This window comes from Salvelinus namaycush, unplaced genomic scaffold (genome assembly GCF_016432855.1).
Source record: "Salvelinus namaycush isolate Seneca unplaced genomic scaffold, SaNama_1.0 Scaffold94, whole genome shotgun sequence".
In the NCBI taxonomy this organism is placed as follows: domain Eukaryota; kingdom Metazoa; phylum Chordata; class Actinopteri; order Salmoniformes; family Salmonidae; genus Salvelinus; species Salvelinus namaycush.
The window spans coordinates 408,398-433,366 of NW_024061686.1; the positions used below are offsets into that span (position 1 = coordinate 408,398).

A 24,969-nucleotide genomic window follows, 5' to 3' on the forward strand; every position below is an offset into this window, starting at 1 on the left:
TTTATTCATGGCTGTGTTCTTAGGCAAAATTGTGAGTGAGCCCACTCCCTTGGCTGAGAAGCAACCCCACACATGAATGGTCTCAGGATGCTTTACTGTTGGCATGACTCAGGACTGATGGTAGCGCTCACCTTGTCTTCTCCGGACAAGCTTTTTCCGGATGCACCAAACAGTTGGAAAGGGGATTCCTCAGAGAAAATGACTTTACCCCAGTCCTCAGCAGTCCAATCCCTGTACCTTTTGCAGAATATCAGTCTGTCCCTGATGTTTTTCCTGGAGAGAAGTGGCTTCTTTGCTGCCCTTCTTGACACCAAGCCATCCTCCAAAAGTCTTTGCCTCACTGTGCATGCAGATGCACTCACATCTGCCTGCTGCCATTCCTGAGCAAGCTCTGTACTGGTGGTGCCCCGATCCCGCAGCTGAATCAACTTTAGGAGACGGTCCTGGCGCTTGCTGGACTTTCTTGGGTGCCCGTAAGCCTTCTTCACAACAATTGAACCGCTCTCCTTGAAGTTCTTGATGATCCGATAAATGGTTGATTTAGGTGCAATCTTAATGGCAGCAATATCCTTCCCTGTGAAGCCCTTTTTGTGCAAAGCAATGATGATGGCACATGTTTCCTTGCAGGTAACCATGGTTGACAGAGGAAGAACAATGATTCCAAGCATCACCATCCTTTTGAAGCTTTCAGTCTGTTATTTGAACTCAATCAGCATGACAGAGTTATCTCCAGCCTTGTCCTTGTCAACACTCACACCTGTATTAACGAGAGAATCACTGACATGATGTCAGCTGGTCCTTTTGTGGCAGGGCTGAAATGCAGTGGAAATGTTATTTGGGGATTCAGTTCATGTGCATGGCAAAGAGGAACTTTGCAATTAATTGCAATTAATCTGATCACTCTTCATAACGTTCTGGAGTATATGCAAATTGCCATCATACAAACTGAGGCAGCAGACTTTGTGAAAATTAATATTTGTGTCATTCTCAAAACTTTTGGCCAAGACTACCTCGGCACAGTGATCTATCAATCCGCTGGGCACACACACTGGTTGAATCAACGTTGTTTCCACGTCATTTATATTTCTACACCCAACTAAAGTGTCAAATGTGAAAGTCCCCAAAATGTGTGCATTTGAGAAAAAAGATTGGAAATATGTATGTAATAGTTGCTAAATGACATTCAAAAGATAGTCTTTAACACAGTCAAACCTCAACGGTCTGTAAATGTTTATTTTTACACTTGCCTTCAATTGTATCTAGTGGTGATCAAGGTCTAATATGATACATCCTCATAGGATGATGACCGGTAGGTAGTAACCTTCGCATAGATAAGAGCACATTTTTTCCCAGAATGTTTAGCCCCTCCCCTGAGGCTGTTCCATGCTCTATAAAAGGTGAGCCTCCATTGTCAGGCAGATCAATGAGCTGGAAGTAGTCACTATTTTTAGCCCTGTGTAGGGATAAGAGCTGTTTGAAGATGTCTCTTATAGAAGTTCTTCTCCAGACATCGAGTACGGTGACACTGCTGGGGGCTCTGCTGTTTCTGCTGGCTCTTTACCGCCTCTTCTCTGGTTCCAACTCTGAGGAACAGGGGAAGGCGCCTCCAGGACCCAGGCCTCTGCCCCTGCTTGGTAACATGCTCCAGCTGGATCTCAAGAGGCCCTACCGCACCCTCTGTAAGGTGAGAGCAAGTCCTGAGATTAAACTATGTTATGGTTGTTGATATTGTCTGTGTCATTGTTTTATCTGGGTAAATATTTTCAAAATGTTTACTTTAGCAGGTTTAAAACTTCCAGTTAGTTTCAATAGGCATGTATTGTCAAAGCCACATAGTGTTTCAACCAGTTAGCAATAGTTTTTGTCAACACAGGAGCCCTCTAAAAGTTTTTTATTTTGATGTGGCCCTACTTACCACACTCGCTCTGAGTTTATGAATGTTTTCAGAGAATGTTCCTCCGTTAATGTTCCATTTCAGTTTTTTTAATTGCCAAGTGTTATCAAATAATACAGGTGAAATGACCAACGTGCATTCACTCACATAGAGGCATTTGGCTTGAAAATCGTATCGGTCATAAATGCTTAAAGGGATAGTTTTTGTGAGGGGTAAAAACACAATCTTAATAGTTTTCTTGTCACAGACCAAACAACTCACCAAAATAGCTCACACATACATCAATCCAACTTATATTGCAAGGATATCACTCCAGAAGATGTCAACATAGAATTATACTTTATTTGTTACAGAACTGCTTCCAACAACCTTTAGTTCAAGTTTTTATATTTACATTTCATGCATTGTTTACTTCACAGGGCTTTTCATAACACCTGCATTTTCTAAAGTAACACACTGATCTCCATAGTCTGTGTTTGGTTGATTTATTTTGAATAACTTCTAGATACTTTGAGAGCTTAGTTAAAGGGACAATCTGCTGTTCAGCTGTAGAACCTTTTGTGGAGCTGGGTACCCATGTCAAATATTTTCAGTATCCTGAGAGGGAAAAGATGTTGTCATGCTCTCTTCACTAAAATCTGTGTCCAGTTCGAGGTGAGTAATTGCTGTTCTGATATACTGAAGCTCCTTTCGGTCATAAAGAGACGGTAGCAGGAACATTATGTACAAAATTACCAACAATGCGAAAAAACAAACATTGTCTCTAATGAAAGTATCTGGGGCAGGCACTCTGGAAAATCCCATCTGCCGCTTGTAAAAACAAATATTTTGTCTGTGTCACCACACAGCCACACTTAATTCTGTCACTTATCACCCCCCCTCCCGCCCCCATAGGGAAGGCCAGAGGGGTGTTGAGAGCACTGCAGTTATTGTCCGAGCGAGAGATAAGAGAGCAGTGCAGATTGTGACAACTTTTTACCAGTTGTAGGTAGGCTATTTAAATAGTCATTATGGAGACACCTACAGTGGGGCAAAAAAGTATTTAGTCAGCCACCAATTGTGCAAGTTCTCCCACTTAAAAAGATGAGAGGCCTGTAATTTTCATCATAGGTACACTTCGACTATGACAGACAAAATGAGAAAAAAAATCCAGAAAATCACATTGTAGGATTTTTTATGAATTTATTTGCAAATTATGGTGGAAAATAAGTATTTGGTCAATAACAAAAGTTTATCTCAATACTTTGTTATATACCCTTTGTTGGCAATGACAGAGGTCAAACGTTTTCTGTAAGTCTTCACAAGGTTTTCACACACTGTTGCTGGTATTTTGGCCCATTACTCCATGCAGATCTCCTCTAGAGCAGTGATGTTTTGGGGCTGTTGCTGGGCAACACGGACTTTCAACTCCCTCCAAAGATTTTCTATGGGGTTGAGATCTGGAGACTGACTGAATGTGATTTTCTGGATTTTTTTTTTCTCATTTTGTCTGTCATAGTTGAAGTGTACCTATGATGAAAATTACAGGCCTCTCAACTTTTTAAGTGGGAGAACTTGCACAATTGGTGGCTGACTAAATACTTTTTTGCCCCACTGTATTTCCAACCCTTTTTCCATAAAACGTGTTAATACGTTTTTAACTAGGCAAGTCAGTTGAATACCTACCAGTATTTAAGAACACATTCTTATTTACAATGACGGCCTGCACTGGACAAACCCGGACGACATTGGACCAATTGTGCGCTGCCCTATGGGACTCCCAATCACAGATGGTTGTGATACAGCCTGGATACATCAATAAATAATGGAGAGGAAGCGCTGGGAAATGACTCGGAGGGGGTTTAAACTGCATTCTAATGTTGACTGCTTAGAGAAAACAATATCAAGTGAAGTGCTTTATGCATGCTCAGTTCTTGGGTCTCGGCTGCCCAAGTGGAAATTAAATGGAAGTTTTGGAACTCCCTCGCGTGGTTCTTTTTAATGGAAATCCTCAATGAAACTGACATTAAATATGGAGAATGATACATTTGCCTCTGTTGGCCATCAAGTAGCCTATTCATGTATATGCCATTATAGGCTACCATTTTGATACAATAAATATGTGGAAATGATGATATCACTGGAGTCATTACAAATCAATGTGTGCCACTTGTGACGCCTATCTGGTCATGGAAAACCAATTCATAGAAAAATTGCCCGTAGGCGTGTGACGATGGTGACAGGTGTGAGGGATAATGAGCTGCCTGATGACCTAGAGGCCAGAGAGGGAGCACACTTGACACTGTATCTTGTCTAGGCTACTGTAGACTATCGGAAATGAGATGTAGGCCCATCATAGGCTACCTGCCTTTATCTAAGCAAACCATGGCAAAATTGAATTACAACCATAAACCCAGATTTTAGTCTGTAGCCTATGCCTACTGAAATGACAAGTCAATCTCGCAAATGGGCCGTTGAACGGTTTGTAGTCTTAACATTTGGCACATAGTAACAGCACAATGGCCAGAAAACAGCCTAACATTCTTTTTTCATGTTAATCCAAGTATTTCTTGCTTAGAGATTTCAAGATCCTCTGGCCAATTTTCATCACTCAAACTCTCCTGTCAGATTTATCCATAGTTATGCACATGCGCAAAGGGGATTTATTTCCAATTCTTAACCTGGTTCGAGCATTGACTGCTGATTTGGCTGAAAGCTGTGGAATATCAGACCATGTACCACGGGTATGACAATTACTTTTTACTGTTCTAATTAAGTTGGTAACCAGTTTATAATAGCAATAAGGCACCCTGGGGGTTTGTGGTATATGGCCAATATACCACGGCTAACGGCTGTATCCAGGCACTCCGCATGCATAAGAGCAGGGAGACAAATCCAGCTATGGCCTCCTACTTGTCAGGCCTCTCACACTGGGCAGATAGGGGTTCCTGGGATGGACAGCTCGCACTACTTCCCCACATACGCTGGATCAAGGGTGACCTCGTTGATGAGGAGATCCAGGAGCTAATCTATGTAGCCTGTAATGTTCTTTTTTGTGATATTTTTTTTTTATTGAGTGTATTTATTTTTCAGAGGGTTACAGATTAAAAAAAATATATATAAATATAAAGATGTAAAGATATAAAAATAAAGATGGCCACGACCCATTCCCCCCTTTAGTCACATCCTCCCGCCCGTGTACCCCCCACCCTAATATTAAGCACATTGCTTAACTTTACAACAGGAGTACAGACTACCTGGCTGGCATGAAAATGAGTCATGGGAAAAGCGCTCTCCATCCGCTCTAAGTGCATAGATGAAATGTATTTATTCTGCTGCCCCTTGTTTGGAGACAGGTGTATGATAATGGTCCATTCTAAATCAAAACAAATTTCTCACATATTATTTAGTATATCTAAAGACAATATTAAATCAAGAATAGTCTGATAGGCGACAATATTAGCCTATCACTTGTGCGTTATGTATTATAACTTGTGAATGATGCCCAGCATAAGAAACAGCCTTTTGTGCGACTTTTTCGAATCATAGTTGCACACCTCATGTAGCTGAGCCCATAGGCCTATATGTTTTGATAAGTTTTGTATCACAATTAAAGTTGCCAAATAACTTCTTAAATTTGAAGCACATTAATCCACTTTACAACGGGTGTAGAGCCTAACTGGCATACATAAGCAGCGTAAGTTTGGGGAAGATCATTTTCTCCAAATAAATTCAAATGTATAAAAGCATTGCATGCGTAATTGTATTTGCGGTCACTTTTGATAAGGTGTTTTCCCACTAATGGAACATTCCCACTTATAGCCTGCTGCCATGAGCGCATTTTTTAAATATTTTTTTATTTAACCAAGTAGGCCAGTTGAGGACAGGCTCTCATGTGCAGGTCGCAGTGGTGGGTGGAATATGGGGCTTTGGTGACAACGGATGGCACTGTGATAGACTGCATCCATTTTGCTGAGTAGAGTGTTGGAGGCTATTTTGTAAATGACATCGCCGAAGTCGAGGATCAGTAGAATAGTCAGTTTTATGTTTGGCAGCGTGAGTGAAGGAGGAACAGCATTGCTGTGCTTATAATGTGAAGAAATAGCCTAATGGTTTAACATTTTAAGCTAAACGTTCTGATCTGTTGCGTCAGCCACATTGCGTAAAAAAAATGTTTTTGTTAGTGGTTGTATTAATTTGGGATCTATTCCATCCCACAACTGTCCAGAATATTTATTTCTCACACATAATAGGTTGACTTTTGTGCTATGGGGATAGTAGATTGACATAGGCTAGTACTTTTGCCATTCCTTAGGCCTACTCATCTTGTTGGCTGACGAAAAGTAAATGTGGACAGTTCTTCCAACATCTAGCCTGTGAGAAAGACCCGATCATGTGATGGAGAGCATGCAGCACTCAGAAGGGCTCAACAAAGCCATGGATTTTTTAGGGTGCATTACGGCCACAAAGGGGATGCTGCTGTGAAATTCAAGGTATTATCAAGTGCTTGTCAAATTGTGAATGAGAACCTAATGAAGTGTGCACAAAGCAGAGCTCATGCCTTTCAAGCACCTTTCTTCAAATCATCAGTCTCATCATGCAGCCTTAGTGTATTAAAAATCTAAACATATAGCCCAACGTTTTGTAGAACAACTAAAGAACATCTAAATTAAGCATATAGGAGTACCTATTTCTTTGTTAACCGCTCAACACAGAATATCCATGTGTGCACTACCTCAAATTGTTTGGAGAAAATATTTATATTCAGCTTTGTTCAGTTATATTCTTCATACTATAACATATTATAAAATAATGCCATTGAATTCTAAGCTAATATTGTCTGCTAAATGAACTAGCGCAGCCCACAGCCATATGGCATAGCCATAACAGGGCCTAACATAAGGACGACTCAGAGTATGCTATTCTGTTCTTCTGAATTAGACTACATCTTCTTCATATCATGCTTCTTTAGACCTGTCTAAAATAAATAATGGATTTATTGTGAAGGTGTAGGCTATATTACATGGATTTATTAGACTTTTTAAAATGTAGATGTTCCAAAGGTCTGTATTAGTGGCTTATAGGCTGTGTGGAAGCCAGGAGATGCTAAATGTGTTTATGTAAATTAACGGTCCATTACCATGAGACCTACATTTACTTGTGTGACAATAACCGGCTGTAGCCTACTCTATATAATTGATACTACATGCGCATCTGATCTCGCAGTATTGGCTACTGAACTGGAAGCAGCAACAATGACAGCTACACTTGCTACGTTTTGCATAGTCCCATAGGTTACAGCCTACCCTTTCAGGAGAACAATTTGCAGGCAGAGACAAATGGCTAATGATACTTATTGAAAATGAAAAGGCGCAACACTCGCTCACCATAGTAACCTACCTATGGTCACCATAGTAACCTAACCTATGGTCACCATAGTAACCTAACCTATGGTCACCATAGTAGCCTAACCTATGGTCACCATAGTGGCCTAACCTATGGTCACCATAGTGGCCTAACCTATGGTCACCATAGTAACCTAACCTATGGTCACCATAGTAACCTAACCTATGGTCACCATAGTGGCCTAACCTATGGTCGCCATAGTGGCCTAACCTATGTGCACATTGTCCCTTTTCAATGACATTGTTTTTAAATGTTGTGTCCCCCTCACTACTTAAACCCAAGTTGCACTCCTGACTATGCTCCTTTTGTGGACAACATTCCTTCATGTCAGCTGTATGTTGGCAGTTCTCAGTCTCAATGCAGGGGGCTTAGTCTATATGGTTTTTGTTCTTCCATCCCTATCAGGTGTGTTACAGAAAATATACAGTTCACAAGTCAAGAGTTACAGCAACCGCATCAGACTACATTATGGACAGCACTTGAAAGATCCACTGTCAATGATGGTACAGCATCTGTCTTCAGGAGTAGCATCCTGACAAGACCATTGAATGTTCTCCCCAATTGATAAAGCAACTTCGCTTGAAACGTGCACTGCACTCCTGTGACATGATTGTAACTTTCGGTGCAGCCAATGCTGTTGGATGTCTTCATCATTTGGAAATCAGTGTAGTTAAATGAACACTGACATGTGGAATTCTGGTAAGTAGCTTGCTAGCTAAAAGCCACAACGCAGGTGAAAAGGGGTTAGTTACCAGTTTAGTTCTGCCAAGTTCCGCTTAAGTTATGTTACTGTTTGTAAACAAAGCCGTATGATGCGTACATGTGATGATGGTTTTAAGGTGTTACATATTTAAATTACTTAAGATTATAAGACTCTACCATTGGTGTATAACATCTCCGGCTACGTGACATGGCATAAAGCCAGAAGTAATGCCTGCCTAATGAATCCAAGTGTTTGACATGGGGGGGAGGGACCAGTAACTTTATGACCAACTTTGTCAATGTACCAGCTACAGGTCAACCTACTATGAACTAGTTACATCCAAATACATTTAATTTGACCAAGAACATGATTTTCACTGTCCGGGACCTTTAATAAACCATGCATTTAGTCTTATTTTATGTTCTACAGCTGTCCAAGAAATATGGGTCTGTTTTCACGGTTCACTTTGGACCCACAAAAGTGGTGATCCTGGCAGGATACAAGACGGTCAAGCAGGCGCTGGTCAACCATGCAGAGGAGTTTGGGGACAGGGGCATGCTTCCTGTGTTCTATGACTTCACCAATGGACATGGTAATGTGGGATATGTGAAACTTGTAATCCGGTTAACTGTTGCATTCGACAATATTCTGCCAAGCAAGTATATTTGGTGCTGTAACAACAGCCCAAATATTTGACCAAATTGTTATTTTCTCCTTACATGATTAATTCCTGACACCTGCACAATATTACTTTTCAATACTGGTAGGTATTCTGTTTGGCAATGGCGAATCATGGAAAGAGATGAGGCGCTTTGCCTTGGCGAACCTTAGAGACTTTGGGATGGGCAAGAAAGTGATTGAAGACAAAATCTTAGAGGAAATTCACTACCTGATTGAAGTGTTTGAAAATCACAAGGGTAAGAATTTGTAGTTCTGATTTGAAAACCAAAAAACAGGTTGCATAATTTTTTCCCCTTACGTTTGCTAATTCAATTTCTGATGACCTTTTGTAACAGGTAAAGCATTTGACACAACCCAGCCATTGAGTTATGCTGTCTCCAACATAATCTCCAACATTGTGTACGGCAGCAGGTTTGAATACTCTGACCCCAAGTTCAAAGCAACTGTAAAACGAGCCAGTGTCAACCTCCGAATTGCTGGCTCCGTTTCAATACAGGTACATTATGTTTAATTTGTTTCTCACTCAGAGAATAATGGCAAACGGGTCACACTTGACTAAACCAGGAAAATGTAATAATTGTTCAAATATGTTCTATGCTACTGGAATAATAGAGGGTAATTCATGCTTAACTTTTTTTATTGGGAGATAGTTGTACAACATGTTCCCCTGGCTGGGCCCTTGGCTGAAAAGCAGGAAGCTTTTGTTGAAGAATATTGAGAACAACAAGAAGGAGATGAGGGAGCTGGTGAGGGGGCTGAAGGAAACTCTCAACCCTCAGATGTGTAGAGGCTTTGTGGACTCGTTCCTTGTCCGAAAGCAGACCCTGGAGGTATGAAATCTCACTACAATCATCTCAATTAAAAACAAGAGAACTCATGTAAAATATACTGTGTTGGTAAAATGTATACAGGTTCAGAACTTTTGTGAAACAGCAGTTAGAAATATATGGCAAATAGAAATCAAACTGAATGGTCTTCAGAGATAGATGGGTGGGGTTGAGGGTAGCTGAAGGATAGGATTAAAAACAAACAAAATATGACTATTTTAAAATACATTGTGTCCATAAAAATGTATATATTATGTACTGTCTAAGCTGGAAGTAGAAGCCTAAGTGTTGTTGTCCATTAGTTTACTTCAATTAGGGGAGGGATGGTAGGGTTAGGGGAAATAATAAAGGAAAATGTATTTCAAAAAGTTCCTTGCTCTCTCTCTCATATACACTACTGGTAAAAAGTTTTAGAACACCCACTCATTCAAGGGTTTTCTTCATTTTTACTATTTTCTACATTGTAAAAATAATAGTGAAGACATCAACACTATGAAATAACACATATGGAATCATGTAACCAAAAGTGTTAAACAAATCAAAATATATTTTATATTTGAGATTCTTCAAATAGCGACCTTTTGCCTTGATGACGGCTTTGCACACTCTTGGCATTTTCTCAACCAGCTTCTGTCACACCCTGATCTTTCACCTGTCTTTGTGCTTGTTTCTACCCCCCCTCCAGGTGTCACCCATCTTCCCTAGTATCCCCTGTGTATTTATACCTGTGTTCTCTGTTTGTCTATTGCCAGTTTGTTTTATTCATTCATACCTACCAGCATTTTCCCCCTTGCTCCTGTCCTGTCTACAGTGCCTGTTTTCTAGTTTTCCCGGTTTTGACCTTTCTGCCGGCCCCGACCCTGTCTGCTATCCTGTACCTTTGCCCCGCTACTCTGGACTACCAACCTCTGCCTGACCTGACTCTGATCCTGCCTGTCGTCCTGTACCTTTTCCTGCTCGTGTTCGAATTAATAAACTTTTGTTACTTCAACATTGTTTGCACCTGGGTCTTACCTTCAAACGTGATTGTACGAACTGGCCATGACTGACCCAGCAGCCCCGGGCCAGCTGCGCAACGCCATCTCCTCCCAAGGAGCCACCATCGATAGGCATGAGGAATTGCTTCGTGGCCTTATGGAGGGAGTCCAAATGCTGTCTGAACGCCATGACAGGGCGTTGGACATGTTGCTGGGGAAATTCCACGGGTTGTCTGGGAGGCAGCCTACTACGGCGGTAACCCCACAGCCCCTCAGTAACTCAGCTGGGAGTAGCGCCGTCTCATTCTGCCACTCCACCTTCTCGGGACCACCTCCGGAACGCTTTTAATGAAGAGCCAAGCACCTGTCGGGGGTCTCTAGCGCAGTGTGCCCTCATTTTCCAGCTTCAGTCCTCTTCCTTCCCCTCGGACCGCTCCAAGTTAGCCTACCTCATCACGCTGTTGTCCGGGAGGGCTCTCACCTGGGCTACTGCTGTATGGGAACAACAGCTGGCCATATGCGCTAGTCTGGAGGGGTTCGTGGGAGAAGTGAAGACGGTTTTTGATTCCCCGTTTCCCGGGAGAGAGGCTGCCCTTAAGTTAATTCAGCTTCGGCATGGCTCCCACAGTGTGGCAGATTATGCGGTGGATTTCCGCACGTTGGCAGCGGAGAGTGCTTGGAACCAGGAAGCGCTGTTCGATATGTTCCTGCACGGCGTCTCGGAGGAGGTCAAGGACGAGCTTGCTGCTCAGGAGTTACCTACGGATCTCGATTCCCTCATCGCTTTGACAATCCGAATCGAATCGAATTTAATCCCAGGTTTTAAGGCAACAAAATAGGGAAAATACCAAGGGGGTCAATACTTTCGCAAGCCACTGTAAATCAAATCAAAGTTTATTTGTCACGTGCGCCGAATACAACAGGTGTAGACCTTACAGTGAAATGTTTACTTACAGGCTCCAACCAACAGTGCAATTTCTAAGTAAAAAAGGTATTAGGTGAACAATAGATAGGTAAAGAAATAAAAAAACAACAGAAATATAACAACAGTAAAAAAGACAGTGAAAAACAACAGTTGCGAGGCTATATACAGGCACCGGTTAGTTGGGCTGATTGAGGTAGTATGTACATGTAGGTATGGTTAAAGTGACGATGCATATATGATAAACAGAGAGTAGCAGTAGCGTAAAAGAGGGGTTCGCGGGTGATGGGTGGCGGGACACAATGCAGATAGCCCGGGTAGCCAATGTGAGGGGGCACCGGTTAGTCAGGCTGATTGAGGTAGCATGTACATGTAGGTATGGTTAAAGTGACTATGCATATATGATATACAGAGAGTAGCAGCAGCGTAAAAGAGGGGTGGGCACACAATGCAAATAGTCCGGGTAGCCATTTGATTACCTGTTCAGGAGTCTTATAGCTTGAGGGTAAAAACTGTTGAGAAGCCTTTTGTTCCTAGACTTGGCACTCCGGTACAGCTTGCCATGCGGTAGTAGAGAGAACAGTCTATGACTGGGGTGGCTGGGGTCTTTGACAATTTTTAGGGCCTTCCTCTGACACCACCTGGTGTAGAGGTCCTGGATGGCAGGCAGCTTAGCCCCAGTGATGTACTGGGCAGTACTCATTACCCTCTGAAGTACCTTGCGGTCCGAGGCCGAGCAATTCCCGTACCAGGCAGTGATGCAACCAGTCAGGATGATCTCGATGTTGCAGCTGTAGAACCTTTTGAGGATCTGAGGACCCATGCCAAATCTTTTTCGTTTCCTGAGGGGGAATAGGCTTTGTCGTGCCCTCTTCACGACTGTCTTGGTGTGTGTGGACCATTCTAGTTTGTTGGTGATGTGGAGACCAAGAGACTTGAAGCTCTCAACCTCCTCCACTACAGCCCCGTTGATGAGAATGGGGGCATGCTCAGTCCTCCTTTCCTGTAGTCCACAATAATCTCCTTAGTCTTGGTTACATTGAAGGATAGGTTGTTATTCTGACACCACCCGGCCAAGTCTCTGACCTCCTCCCTATGGGCTGTCTCGTCTTTGATCAGGCCTACCACTGTTGTGTCGTCTGCAAACTTAATGATGGTATTGGAGTCGTGCCAGGCCACGCAGTCGTGGGTGAACAGAGCGTACAGGAGGGGACTGAGCACGCACCCCTGAGGGGCTCCAGTGTTGAGGATCAGCGTGGCAGATGTGTTGCTACCTACCCTCACCACCTGGGGGCGGCCCATCAGTAAGTCCAGGATCCAGTTGCAGAGGGAGGTGTTCAGTCCCAGGATCCTTAGCTTAGTGATGATCTTTGAGGATACATTGGTGTTGAACGCTGAGCTGTAGTCAATGAATAGCATTCTCACGTAGGTGTTCCTTTTGAACGGCTACGTGTCTATGGTCATTTAGGCAGGTTGCCTTAGTGTTCTTGGGCACAGGGACTATGGTGGTCTGCTTGAAACATGTTGGTATTACAGACTCAATCAGGGACATGTTGAAAATGTCAGTGAAGACATCTGCCAGTTGGTAAGCACATGCCCGGAGCACACGTCCTGGTAATCCGTCTGGCTCCGCAGCCTTGTGAATGTTGACCTGTTTAAAGGTCTTACTCACGTCAGCTACGGAGAGCGTGATCACACAGTTGTCCTGAACAGCTGATGCTCTCATGCATGCCTCAGTGTTGCTTTCCTCGAAGCGAGCATAGAAGTTATTTAGCTCGTCTGGTAGGCTCGTGTCACTGGGCAGCTCGCGGCTGTGCTTCCCTTTGTAGTCTGTAATAGTTTGCAAGTCCTGCCAAATAAGACGCGCATCGGAGCCGGTGTAGTACGAATGAATCTCAGCCCTGTAAATGTGATATTTCCGTTTTCTATTTCATTATAAATGTGTAAAAATGTCTAAACCTGTTTTTGCTTTGTCATTATGGGGTATTGTGTGTAGATTGAGGAAAAAAATTAATGTACAAAATAATGAACAAAATGTGGAAAAAGTCAAGGGATCTGAATACTTTCCGAATGCACTGTACATATTTACAAAAACAATATGGGGGATTGGAAATGATGCTGACATTTACATTGATAGATTGTAGCTTCCATCTGCAATATTAAAGCTGATCTACCCCCCCAAAAATATATTTATTAAATTCTTTGAATGAAAACATCTAGGGATTTAGTGGGTATTGAGAAATGCGTAAATGGCCCATGTGATAGAGAATGGAGAAAATATAGGAGATATTGTGCTGAAATGGCATTGGGCCCAGGCTGCAGCGGTATACACTGAGTGTACAAAACACTCGGAACATCTTCCTAATACTGAGTTGCACCCCTTTTTGCCATCAGAACAGCCTCTATTCGTTGGGGGTATGGACTCTACAACGTGTCAAGTATTCAACAGGGACGCTGGCCCATGTTGACTAGACTGACTAGACTAGACCACAGTTGTGTCAAGTTGCCTGGATGTCCTTTGGGTTGTGGACCATTCTTGATACACATGGGAAAATGTTGAGCGTGGAAAAACCCAGCAGCGTTGCAGTTCTTGACACTCAAACTGGTGCGCCTGGCACCTACTACCATACCCCATTCAAAGGCAATTATGTATTTTGTTTTGCCCATTCACCCTCTGAATGGCACTCAAACACAATCCATGTCTCAAGGCTTAAAATGTTTAATTTAACCTGTCTCCTCCCCTTCTACACTGATTTTGAAGTGGATCTAACAAGTGACATCAATAAGGGATCATAGCTTTCAACTGGATTTATCTGGTCAGTCTGTGAGGCTTCCCCAACTGGCAGCCCGCAGACCGAATTTGGCACACGGGTGGTTTTCTTTGGTTTCTTTTTTTATTTATTTATTTTTTTTTTTTTTTACGAAATACTAAAACCACCAGGAAATCTGTTCCAACTGATTTTTAATTTTGGAAATCTGTTCCCAAGTATTCCCATGCATAGAGAGACACGTGTGATCGTCTACAAATGTAAGAAAGGTTTGAGAGAAAAAAATTGGCCCGCGGGTGAAACTAGTTGATGTTCCCTGATCTAATCCATGGAAACATCATTTGTTTTGTACACTAAGTGTATGTTTTCTGGGGGCTGCAGCCAAGACTGCTACACCATGTGTGTAGAAGTTACATGTAAAAACACATTTTTGAAAGCAAATTTTTGACCTTTGAAAAAGAATGCAAAGACTGCTAGACCATGACTTTTGAGGGGAAAACAAATATTTTCTCCCCTTTTTTAAAATGCTTTTTCTGTCTGTATAAGGAATCGGGCAACAAGAACTCTCACTACCATGACAAAAACCTGATATCCTCTGTGGGCAACCTGTTTTCTGCTGGTACAGACACCACAGGGAACACCCTACGCTGGGCTTTGATGCTAATGGCCAAGTACCCCCTTATACAGGGTAAGTATCAATGTGCACACAGACACACGCCTTTGTACAGACATTGCAAGTGATTGTAGTAATGCAAGACAATCAAGGTGTTACTTGCTGTTAACATTTCCAAATTGCCCACTTGAACCACAGACCAGTTTATAGTTTGTTTCAAATGCTTTAACACTGTGAATGAAGCTGTAATCTACATGAATGTAACTAAATGTGTAGAAATGACAACATTTCAACCAGATTTTCTCATTGGGATAACCTACATGTGTAAGGCAGCCAAGTGATATATATATATATATATATATATATATATATATATATATATATATATATATATATAATGGAATTGTACTATGGTGTGGTATTTATGTGGCAATAAAGGATACTGTAGCCACTGAGGACAACAGGTTCTTAACTTGGGATGGAGAGCAGTGGCGCAAATACCTGGAAAGATGCATGATTGGAGTAGAATACACAATTATAATATTTATTATTAGAACAGAAAGATAAATAAAAAAACGAGTCCATAAATTGTCTGCAAAAAGTCTTCAGAAAGATTCTCAGAAAATTACACTCGAATTACATCTGTTCGACATCCTTCAATGTCGAACAGATAATGCACTTTCCCCACCCTCCAACTTGACTTCCCCACCCTACAGCTTGGACAGGTGTATATTTTTTGTGTGCAGCTTTTCCGTATTTGCGTATAAGCATTTTTTGGAACATCATTTTAGATTTTCAAGACACGGAACTCAGTGCCATTTTTCATTACACTAAATGCATTTTTAAAATATACACTGACCAAAAATATAAACGCAACAACTTCAAAGATTTTACTGAGGTACAGTTCATATAAGGAAATAAGTCAATTGAATTAAATTCATTAGGGCCTAATCTATGGGTTCCACATGACTGGGAATACAGATATGCATCTGTTGGTCAGAGAGACCTTTAAAAAAAAGGTAGGGGTGTGGATCAGAAAACCAGTCAGTATCTGGTAAGACCACCATTTCCCTCATGCAGTGCGACACTTCTCCTTCGCATAGAGTTGATCAGGCTGTTGATTGTGGCCTGTGGAATGTTGTCCCACTTCTCTTCAATGGCTGTGCGAAGTTGCTGGATATTGGCGGGAACTGGAACACGCTGTCATACACATCGATCCAGAGCATCCCAAACATGCTCAAAGTGTGACATGTCTGGTGAGTATGCAGGTCATGGAAGAAGTGGGACATTTTCAGCTTCCAGGAATTGTGTACAGATCCTTGCGACATGGGGCCGTGCATTGTCATGCTTAAACATGAGGCGATGGCGGCAGATGAATGGCACGACAATGTTTTCAGGATCTCGTCATGGTATCTCTGTGCATTCAAATTGCCATCAAGAAAATGCAATTGTGTTCGTTGTCCGTAGCTTATACCTGTCCATACCATTGCCCCATGGTGGCGGTGGGGTTCTCTGTTCACAATGTTGACATCAGCAAACTGCTCACCCACACGACGCCCACACTGTCTGCCATCTGACCGGTACAGTTGAAACTGGGATTCACCCGTGAAGAGCACACTTCTCCAGGATATAAGTGGCTATCGAAGGTGAGCATTTGGATTTTTGTTCAGTTTAGTTGCCTTCTCCAAACAGCCAATATATTAATTCAAATCAAATCAAATTTTATTGGTCACATACACGTGTTTAGCAGATGTTATTGCGGGTGTAGCGAAATGCTTGTTCTTCTAGCTCCGACAGTGCAGTAATATCTAACAAGTGATATCTAACAGTTTCACAACATACATTTGAAATCAGAAGTTTACATACACTTAGGTTGGAGTCATTAAAACTCGTTTTTCAACGACTCCACAAATGTCTTGTTAACAAACTATAGTTTTGGCAAGTCGGTTAGGACATCTACTTTGTGCATGACACAAGTAATTTGTCCAACAATTGTTTACAGACAGATAATTTCACTTATATTTCACTGTATCACAATTCCAGTGGGTCAGAAGTTTACATACACTAAGTTGACCGTGCCTTTAAACAGCTTGGAAAATTCCAGAAAATTATGTCATGGCTTTAGAAGCTTCTGGTAGACTAATTGAAATAATTTGAGTAAAATAGAATGTGCATTTGTGGATGTATTTCAAGGCCTACCTTCAAACGCAGTGCCTCTTTGCTTGTCATCATGGGAAAATCAAAAGAAATCAGCCAAGACATCAGAATTGTTTTTGTAGACCACAAGTCTGGTTCATCCTTGAGAGCAATTTCCAAATGCCCGAAGGTACCACGTTCATCTGTATGCAAGTTTAAACACCATGGGACCACTCAGCCGTCATACCGCTCAGGGAGGAGACGCGTTCTGTCTCCTAGAGTTGAACGTACTTTTGGTGTGAAAAGTGCAAATCAATCCCAGAACAACAGCAAAGGACCTTGTGAAGATGCTGGAGGAAACAGGTACCAAAGTATCTATATCCTCAGTAAAACAAGTCCTATATCGACATAACCTGAAAGGCCGCTCAGCAAGAAAGAAGCCACTGCTCCAAAACCGCCATAAATAAGCCAGACTACGGTTTGCAACTGTACATGGGGACAAAGATCGTACTTTTTGGATAAATGTCCTGTGGTCTGATGAAACAAAAATAGAACTGTTTGGCCATAATGATCATCATTATGTTTGGAGGAAAAGGGGGGAGGCTTGCAAGAAGAACACCATCCCAACCGTGAAGCACGGGGGTGGCAGCATCATGTTGTGGGGGTACTTTGTTGCAGGAGGGTCTGATGTACTTCACAAAATAGATGGCATCATGAGGCAGGAAAACGTGGATATATTGAAGAAACATCTCAAGACATCAATCAGGAAGTTAAAGCTTGGTCGCAAATGGGTCTTCCAAATGGACAATGACCCCAAGCACACTTCCAAAGTTGTGGCAAAATGGCTTAAGGACAACAAAGTCAAAGTATTGGAGTGGCCATCACAAAGCCATGACCTCAACCCTATAGAAAATCTTTGGGCAGAACTGAAAAAGTATTTGCAAGCAAGGAGTCCTACAAACCTGACTCAGTTACATCAGCTCTGTCAGGAGGAATGGGCCAAAATTCACCCAACTTATTTTGGGAAGCTTGCGGAAGGCTACCCGAAACATTTGACACAAATTAAACAATTTACAGGCAATGCTACCAAATGCTAATTGAGTGTATGTAAACTAATTACCCACTGGGAATGTGATGAAAGAAATTAATGCTGAAATAAATAATTCTCTCTACTATTATTCTGACATTTCACATTCTTAAAATAAAGTGGTGATCCTAACTTACCTAAAACAGGATTTTTACTAGGATTAAATGTCAGGAATTGTGAAAAACTATGTTTTAAATGTATTTGGCTACGGTGTATGTAAACTTCCAACTTCAACTGTGTACCCAAATACACACACATCTAAGTAAGGAATGGATTAAGAATATATACATACATGTCAGAGCGGCATTGGACTAAGATACATTGGCATAGTAAAGAATACAGTATATACATATGAGATGGGTGATGCAATATGTAAACACAAATAAAGTGGATAAGATGCCGTAGAACAGTGTAGAGTACAGCTTATGCATATAAGATGAGTAATGCAAGATACGGAAACATTAAAGTGGCTAGTGTTTAATTTCCTTCAAGTGGCCAGTGATTTCTAATATATGTCTATAGGCAGCAGCCTCTGATGTGCTGGATATGGCTGTTTAACAGTCAGTGGCGTAGTATAGAATACTATACAGTATATACATATGAGATGGGTGATGCAATATGTAAACACAAAGTGGCTAAGATACAGTAGAATAGTGTAGAGTGCAGTTTATGCATATGAGATGAGTAATGCAAGATACGGAAACATAATTAAAGTGGCTAGTTATTTCAAATCTATGTCTATAGGCAGCCGTCTCTGATGTGCTAGTGATGGCTGTTTAGCAGTCTGATGGCCTTGAAATAGAAGCTGTTTTTCCAGTCTCTCGGTCCCAGCTTTGATGCACCTGTACTAACCTCGCCTTTTGGATGATAGCGGGGTGAACAGGCAGTGGCTCGGGTGGTTGATGTCCTTGATGATCTTTTTGGCATTCCTGTGACATCAGGTGCTGTGGGTGTCCAGGAGGGTGGGAAGTTTGCCCCCGGTAATGCGTTGGGCAGACAGCACCACCTCTCTGGAGCAGTTGTGGCCGGTGCAGTTGCCGTTCTAGGCGGTGATACAGCCCGACAGGATGCTCTCAATTGTACATCTGTAAAAGTTTGAGGGCTTTAGGTGTTAAGTCAAATGTCTTCAGCATCCCTGAGGTTGAAAAGGCGCTGTTGAACCGCCTTCACCACACTGTCTGTGTATGCCGAGGAACTTAACTTTCCACCTTCTCCACTGAGGTCCCATCGATGTGGATAGGGGGTTGCACCCTCTGCTGTTCCTTGAAGTCCACGATCATCTCCTTAGATTTGTTGATGTTGAGTGAGAGGTTATTTTCCTGGCACCACACTCCCAGAGCCCTGACCTCCTCCCTGTAGGCTGTCTCATCGTTGTTGATAATCAAGCCTACCACTGTTGTGTCATCTGCAAACTTGATTGAGTTGGAGGCGTGCTTGGCCACGCAGTCATGGGTGAACAGGGAGTACAGGAGAGGGCTGAGCACACAGCCTTGTGGGGCCCCAGTGTTGAGGATCAGCGAAGAGGTGTTGTTTCCTACCTTCACCACCTGGGGGTGACCCATCAGGAAGTCCAGGACCCAGTTGCACAGGGCAGGGTTCAGACCCAGGGCCTCGAGCTTGATGATGAGCTTGGAGGGTACTAGGGTGTTGAATGCTGAGCTATAGTCAATGAACAGCATTTTTTACATAGGTATGCCTCTAGTCCAGGTGGGTTAGGGCAGTGTGCAGTGTGGTGGCGATTGCATCGTCTGTGGATTTATTGGGGCGGTAAGCAAATTGAAGTGGGTCTAGGGTGGCCGGTAGGGTGGAGGTGATATGATCCTTGACTAGTCTCTCAAGGCACTTCATGATGACAGAGGTGAGTGCTATGCTGCAATAGTCATTTAGTTCAATTACCTTTGTCCCTGTACCTAAGAAAGAGATGGTGGCCATCTTGAAGCATGTGGGGACAACAGACTGGGATAGGGATTGATTGAATATATCTGTGTACACACCAGCCAGCTGGTCTGTGCATGCTCTGAGGACGCGGCTAGGGATACCATCTGGGACGGCAGCTTTGTGAGGGTTAACACACTTAAATGTCTTACTCACATCGGCAACAGAGAAGGAGAGCCCACAGTCCTGGTAGTGGGCCGTATCAGTGGCACTGTATTATCCTCAAAGCGAGCGAAGGTGTTCAGCCTGTCCGGATGCAAGACGTCGGTGTCCATGTGGCTGGTTTTCCTTTTATAATCCGTGATTGTCTGTAGACCCTGCCACATACGTCTCGTGTCTGAGCTGTTGAACTGAGACTCAACTTTGTCCCAATACCGACGTTTAGCCTGCTTGATTGCTTTGCGGAGGGAATAACTACACTGTTTGTATTCTTCCATTTTCCCAGTCTTGCCCTGGTTAAATGCGGTGGTTCGTGCTTTCAGTTTTGAGCGAATGCTCCCATCTATCCACGGTTTCTGGTTGGGGTTGGTTTTAATAATCAGTGGGTACAACCTCTCCTATGCACTTCCTGATAGACACATTTACCGATACGGTGAATGAGATTATTATTTTCTAAAACTACTCTGAACATATCCCAGTCCGCGTGATCAAAACAATCTTGAAGCGTGGATTCCGATTGGTCAGACCAGCGTTGAATATTCCTTACCACGGGTGCTTCCTGTTAGAGTTTCTGCCTGTAGGAAGAGAGGAGCAAGATGGAATCATTGTCCGATTTGTCGAATGGAGGGCGGGGAAGGGACTTATATGCATTACGGAAGGTAGTGTAACAGTGGTTGAGAGTTTTAGCCGTGCGAGTACATAGAGTTGAAAGAATTTTGGGAGCCTTTTCTTCAAGTTTGCTTTGTTAAAATCCACAGCTACAAAAAATGCTGCCCCAGGATATGTGGTTTCCAGTTTGCATAAAGTCCATTGAAGTTCTTTAAGGGCCATCGTGGTATTGGCTTTAGTGGGGGATATAGACAGCTGTGGCTATTATTGATGTAAATTCACTCGGGAGATAGTACGGTCGGCATTTAATTGTGAGATATTCTAGGTTGGGTGAACAGAAGGACTTGAGTTCCTGTATGTTATCACAGTTACACCATAAGTCGTTAGTCATAAAACATATACCTCCACCCTTCTGCTTCCCGGAGTGATGTTTATTCCTGTCGGCACGATGCTTTGAGAACCCAACTGGCTTTCTGGAGTCAGACAGAATATCTTGAGAGCCATCTTTCCGTGAAGCAGAGTATATTACAATCCCTGGTGTCCTCTCTGAAAAGCAACTCTCGCCTTGAGCTTGTCAACTTTATTATCCAGCGATTGGACATTAACGAGTAAAATACTCTGTAGCGGTGGGTGGTGTGCACGCTTCCTAAGTCGGACCAGAAGACCGCCCCGAGTACCTCTCCTCCACCGGCGTTGTTTTGGGTCAGACTCTGGAATAAATTGAACTGCTCTGAGGAGAGCAAACAAAGGATTTGCTCCAGGTCGTAATCCTGGTCGTGATGCTGGTAGTTCTTGTAAGTTACCGCCGCTCTAATATCCAATAGTTCTTCCCGGCTGTATGTAATGGCACAAAACAATTATAGAGCTAATTCCGTAAAGAAATAGTACATAAACAAACAAAATACTGCAGTTTCCTAACAGCTAGTTGCAATGCTGCCATCTCTGTCGACGCCATCAAAATTAAAGATAAACTAAAAATGCAAATACATCCATCAAAATAACAAGACTACCTGCAAAAACTGGGATCCACGTGGCCAAAACAATCCCCTTTTATGCACAACAGTATGTCATTTCTCATTGTTTTCACATTAAATGCAAATGATAAGCAGTGTTTGGCAAAACACTAGACACAACTCTCTACACAGGAAACAAACCTATTGTGTACATAATGTCAAACAAAACTAAATTAATATCACAGTCAATAACAAGTACTCCCATATCTTTTTAACATGTAAACTCTCTTTGTACTGTGACTTGTTTTACAGTACTAAAGTCACAATTGCACTTTCAACATCTCTTCTCTTTGATTTATCTTCAATGCATTGTAAACATTTACATCGATACAATATACAGCACCGGACACTTTTGCAATTCTAAACAGTATCAATTTAGGTTTAGTGAAATTCTTCCTGCTTTAGTATTAGATGCTAATTCAGAGAACAATAATACAGCTGTCTATGAAATAGTTGATTACAATCTCTTACCATTTACTCAATTTAATAGAAAAATATATTTTATTGATGGTCATAGTATCACACCTACTCCTGCTCTCTCGCTCCAGCACTTGACAATGCCGGTCTACTATCCACCGGTCCTGGCCACCCACATTGCGCACACCTGGCAACCATCATTGCGCACAGCTGCTCCCATCGTTAAGCTCACCTGGACTTCATCACCACCCTGATTACTCTCCCTTCTAATAGCCCTCACCAACCTTAGTCATCAGGCAGAATTGGTTCTGTTTTCATGTCCTGATGCGTCTCTTGTTTTGTACTTGCGATTGTCGTTATTATTAAACTCACCATCTGCTTCCTGACTCAACGTTACAGATAGTTAGTATTTGTTGAGCCATTATGTGATGAATGGTGAGATGACCTTGTCATTCTATGACAAATAATACTGTTTGCGTGGGCTGCGTTATCCCTGTTTTGAGGAAAGTGTTCAAGCAATTGAGAAACTAACAGTGTTGTTGGACATGATTTATACAATTTACTTTGTCTTGTGTAGCTGTTGTCTACTGTTTTGCAAAAGTGTCTTGTGTACAAGTGGGACTACTGTTTTACAAAAAGGTGTTATGCATCAAGTGTGAAAACATTGAACTGTGCAGAAAAGGTGACTGTTTTGGTACGTAGGTTAATAAAGGTATCGTTCACATGGAGCCGCGTTTAAGTTATCAAGCAATTTTGTAAAAAGTATAAAATGTCCAGGGTAAAGATTATTAAGATGACATTTTCTCTGAGGTCAGTAACTTTGGTCCTCCCTCCTTTCTGTCTCAGACCGGGTCCAGGAGGAGATCAGCAGCATCATAGGAAGTCGGCAGCCCTTAGCAGAGGACAGGATGAACCTGCCCTACACTGATGCAGTGATCCATGAGACCCAGAGACTGGCCAGCATTTTACCCATTGCCATCCCTCACACCACCAGCCGAGATGTCACCTTCCAGGATATTTCATCAAGAAGGGGACGCTTGTGTTTCCTCTACTGACGTCTGTCCTACAAGACGGAAGCGAATGGGAGAGCCCACACACCTTTAACCCGCCCACTTTCTGGATGAGGAAGGTCGATTCGCCAAGAGGGATGCCTTCATGCCCTTCTCTGCAGGTGAGTTCCACTGTTTCTGTATCCATACTGACTGGGTAAGTGAATCCTTCTATGGTACTCTAAAATTAAGAGTTTGGGGAATTGCTTTGACCAAGGGAGAGTTTATGGTATGGAAATGTGTGTACAATTTATGTCAACTATAGGAAATCTATGTAGACCTAATTGTCATATGTTGTCTCCCTCATTTTATCTTCTTCCAGGTCGTAGGGTGTGTCTGGGGGAGAGTCTGGCCAGGATGGAGCTCTTTCTCTTCTTCACCTCCCTCCTGCAGCGCTTTCATTTCTCTCCTCCTCCTGGAGTAACAGAGGATGATCTGGACCTCACACCGGCCGTGGGGTTCACCCTCAACCCTTCACCTCACCAGCTGTGTGCTGTGAGCCGGGTCTGAGATGAGTCTGGGCCTAATGTATATTATACATGACTTATTATACATGAACAAATGCTCCACTTTAGACAAACATGCTGAAACAGCTTACCTCACCGGCTGTGCTGTGAGCCAGGTCTGAGATGAAACCAGTCCCTCAATGGTTTTGGTTGAATTTGATTGCTCTACATTCCGACAATGTAATTGATTGATACAAAGCACTGCTATTATGTATGTACAGAATGCTTGTTGTTTTTGCTTGCTGTCCTGCCTTGTCTGGGACTGGACAGCTGTTGCCAAGCTTAGCAAAGTCAATCAGTTTTCTAGCTAATGTTATCATTAGTTGACACTAATATATACCCTTGTGGGAATGTTTTTATATGACTAGCAAGCATACTTAGCCATATCTGCTAGCTAGAACAAATAACTACCACTAACTAGCTAGCTCCAGCAAGAGAGGATGTTCAGCTGCCTACTTTCACTCCATGAGCGGTTCCAGTTATGGAAGGAGACTTGAAACCAAAAGACAGCATTTACACAGGAAACCCAATTCGGATCTTTTCCACTGTTTAGTCTTTTGACCAACCAGATCAGCTCTTTTGCCTACAATTGGACAAAGGACCAGAATTGGGCTGCCTGTGTGAAAGCAGCCAAAAGGTCTCACTTAAAGTGAAGTTGTTTACAAACTGTTCGCTAGCTGGTGGCTAAGTTTTAAGCTACTCCTTGTCCATTGACCTTAGCTAGTGGTTAGCTTGAGCCACATTAGCTACTAGTGACTATTTACATATAATATATTGGAACATTTGGGCACGAAAATCTAACTTATTGCACCTTTAAGCTTTCTTGTCCTATTCAACGGGCGAACCAAAGGTACATAACACTAACCGTGTCAGTTATTGATAACAGCTAGATGATTGACTGCTAAGCTTGGATACACTCCAAGATAAACAAGCTAAGATGTAGGCTTCTGATTAGCCTTTGACTATTTGATTAGTAGCGTGTCAGAGAGCTCCATATGTATTGCTAATCAATAAACCCGTTGATGAGTGTGCTTGACATCGGCACCAGTTCGTCAAAGTTTGGTCCATTTTGTCAACTTGGAGTCGGGGTTTGGAATAGAATAGAATTACTGTCTGTGCTCAGTGGGAACCAATCACTGTGCAGCAATGTAAAACGTTCAACTTGTAGATTTCACCAAAACTTTTAATAAAGGCTTAAAGTGGAACTGACAGTATTTTAGCAACATGAAATGGTATTAACATCTGTTCATATACACCCCCAGGAAGAGTGACACCTTTTCGTTTATAT

General features: G+C 42.4%; 1 pseudogene; it reads left to right on the forward strand.

Moving 5' to 3' along the window:
- The first annotated feature begins 1,434 nt into the window (after positions 1 to 1,434).
- Positions 1,435 to 24,205, forward strand: LOC120043483 (annotated as a pseudogene).
- Positions 24,206 to 24,969: the final 764 nt, after the last annotated feature.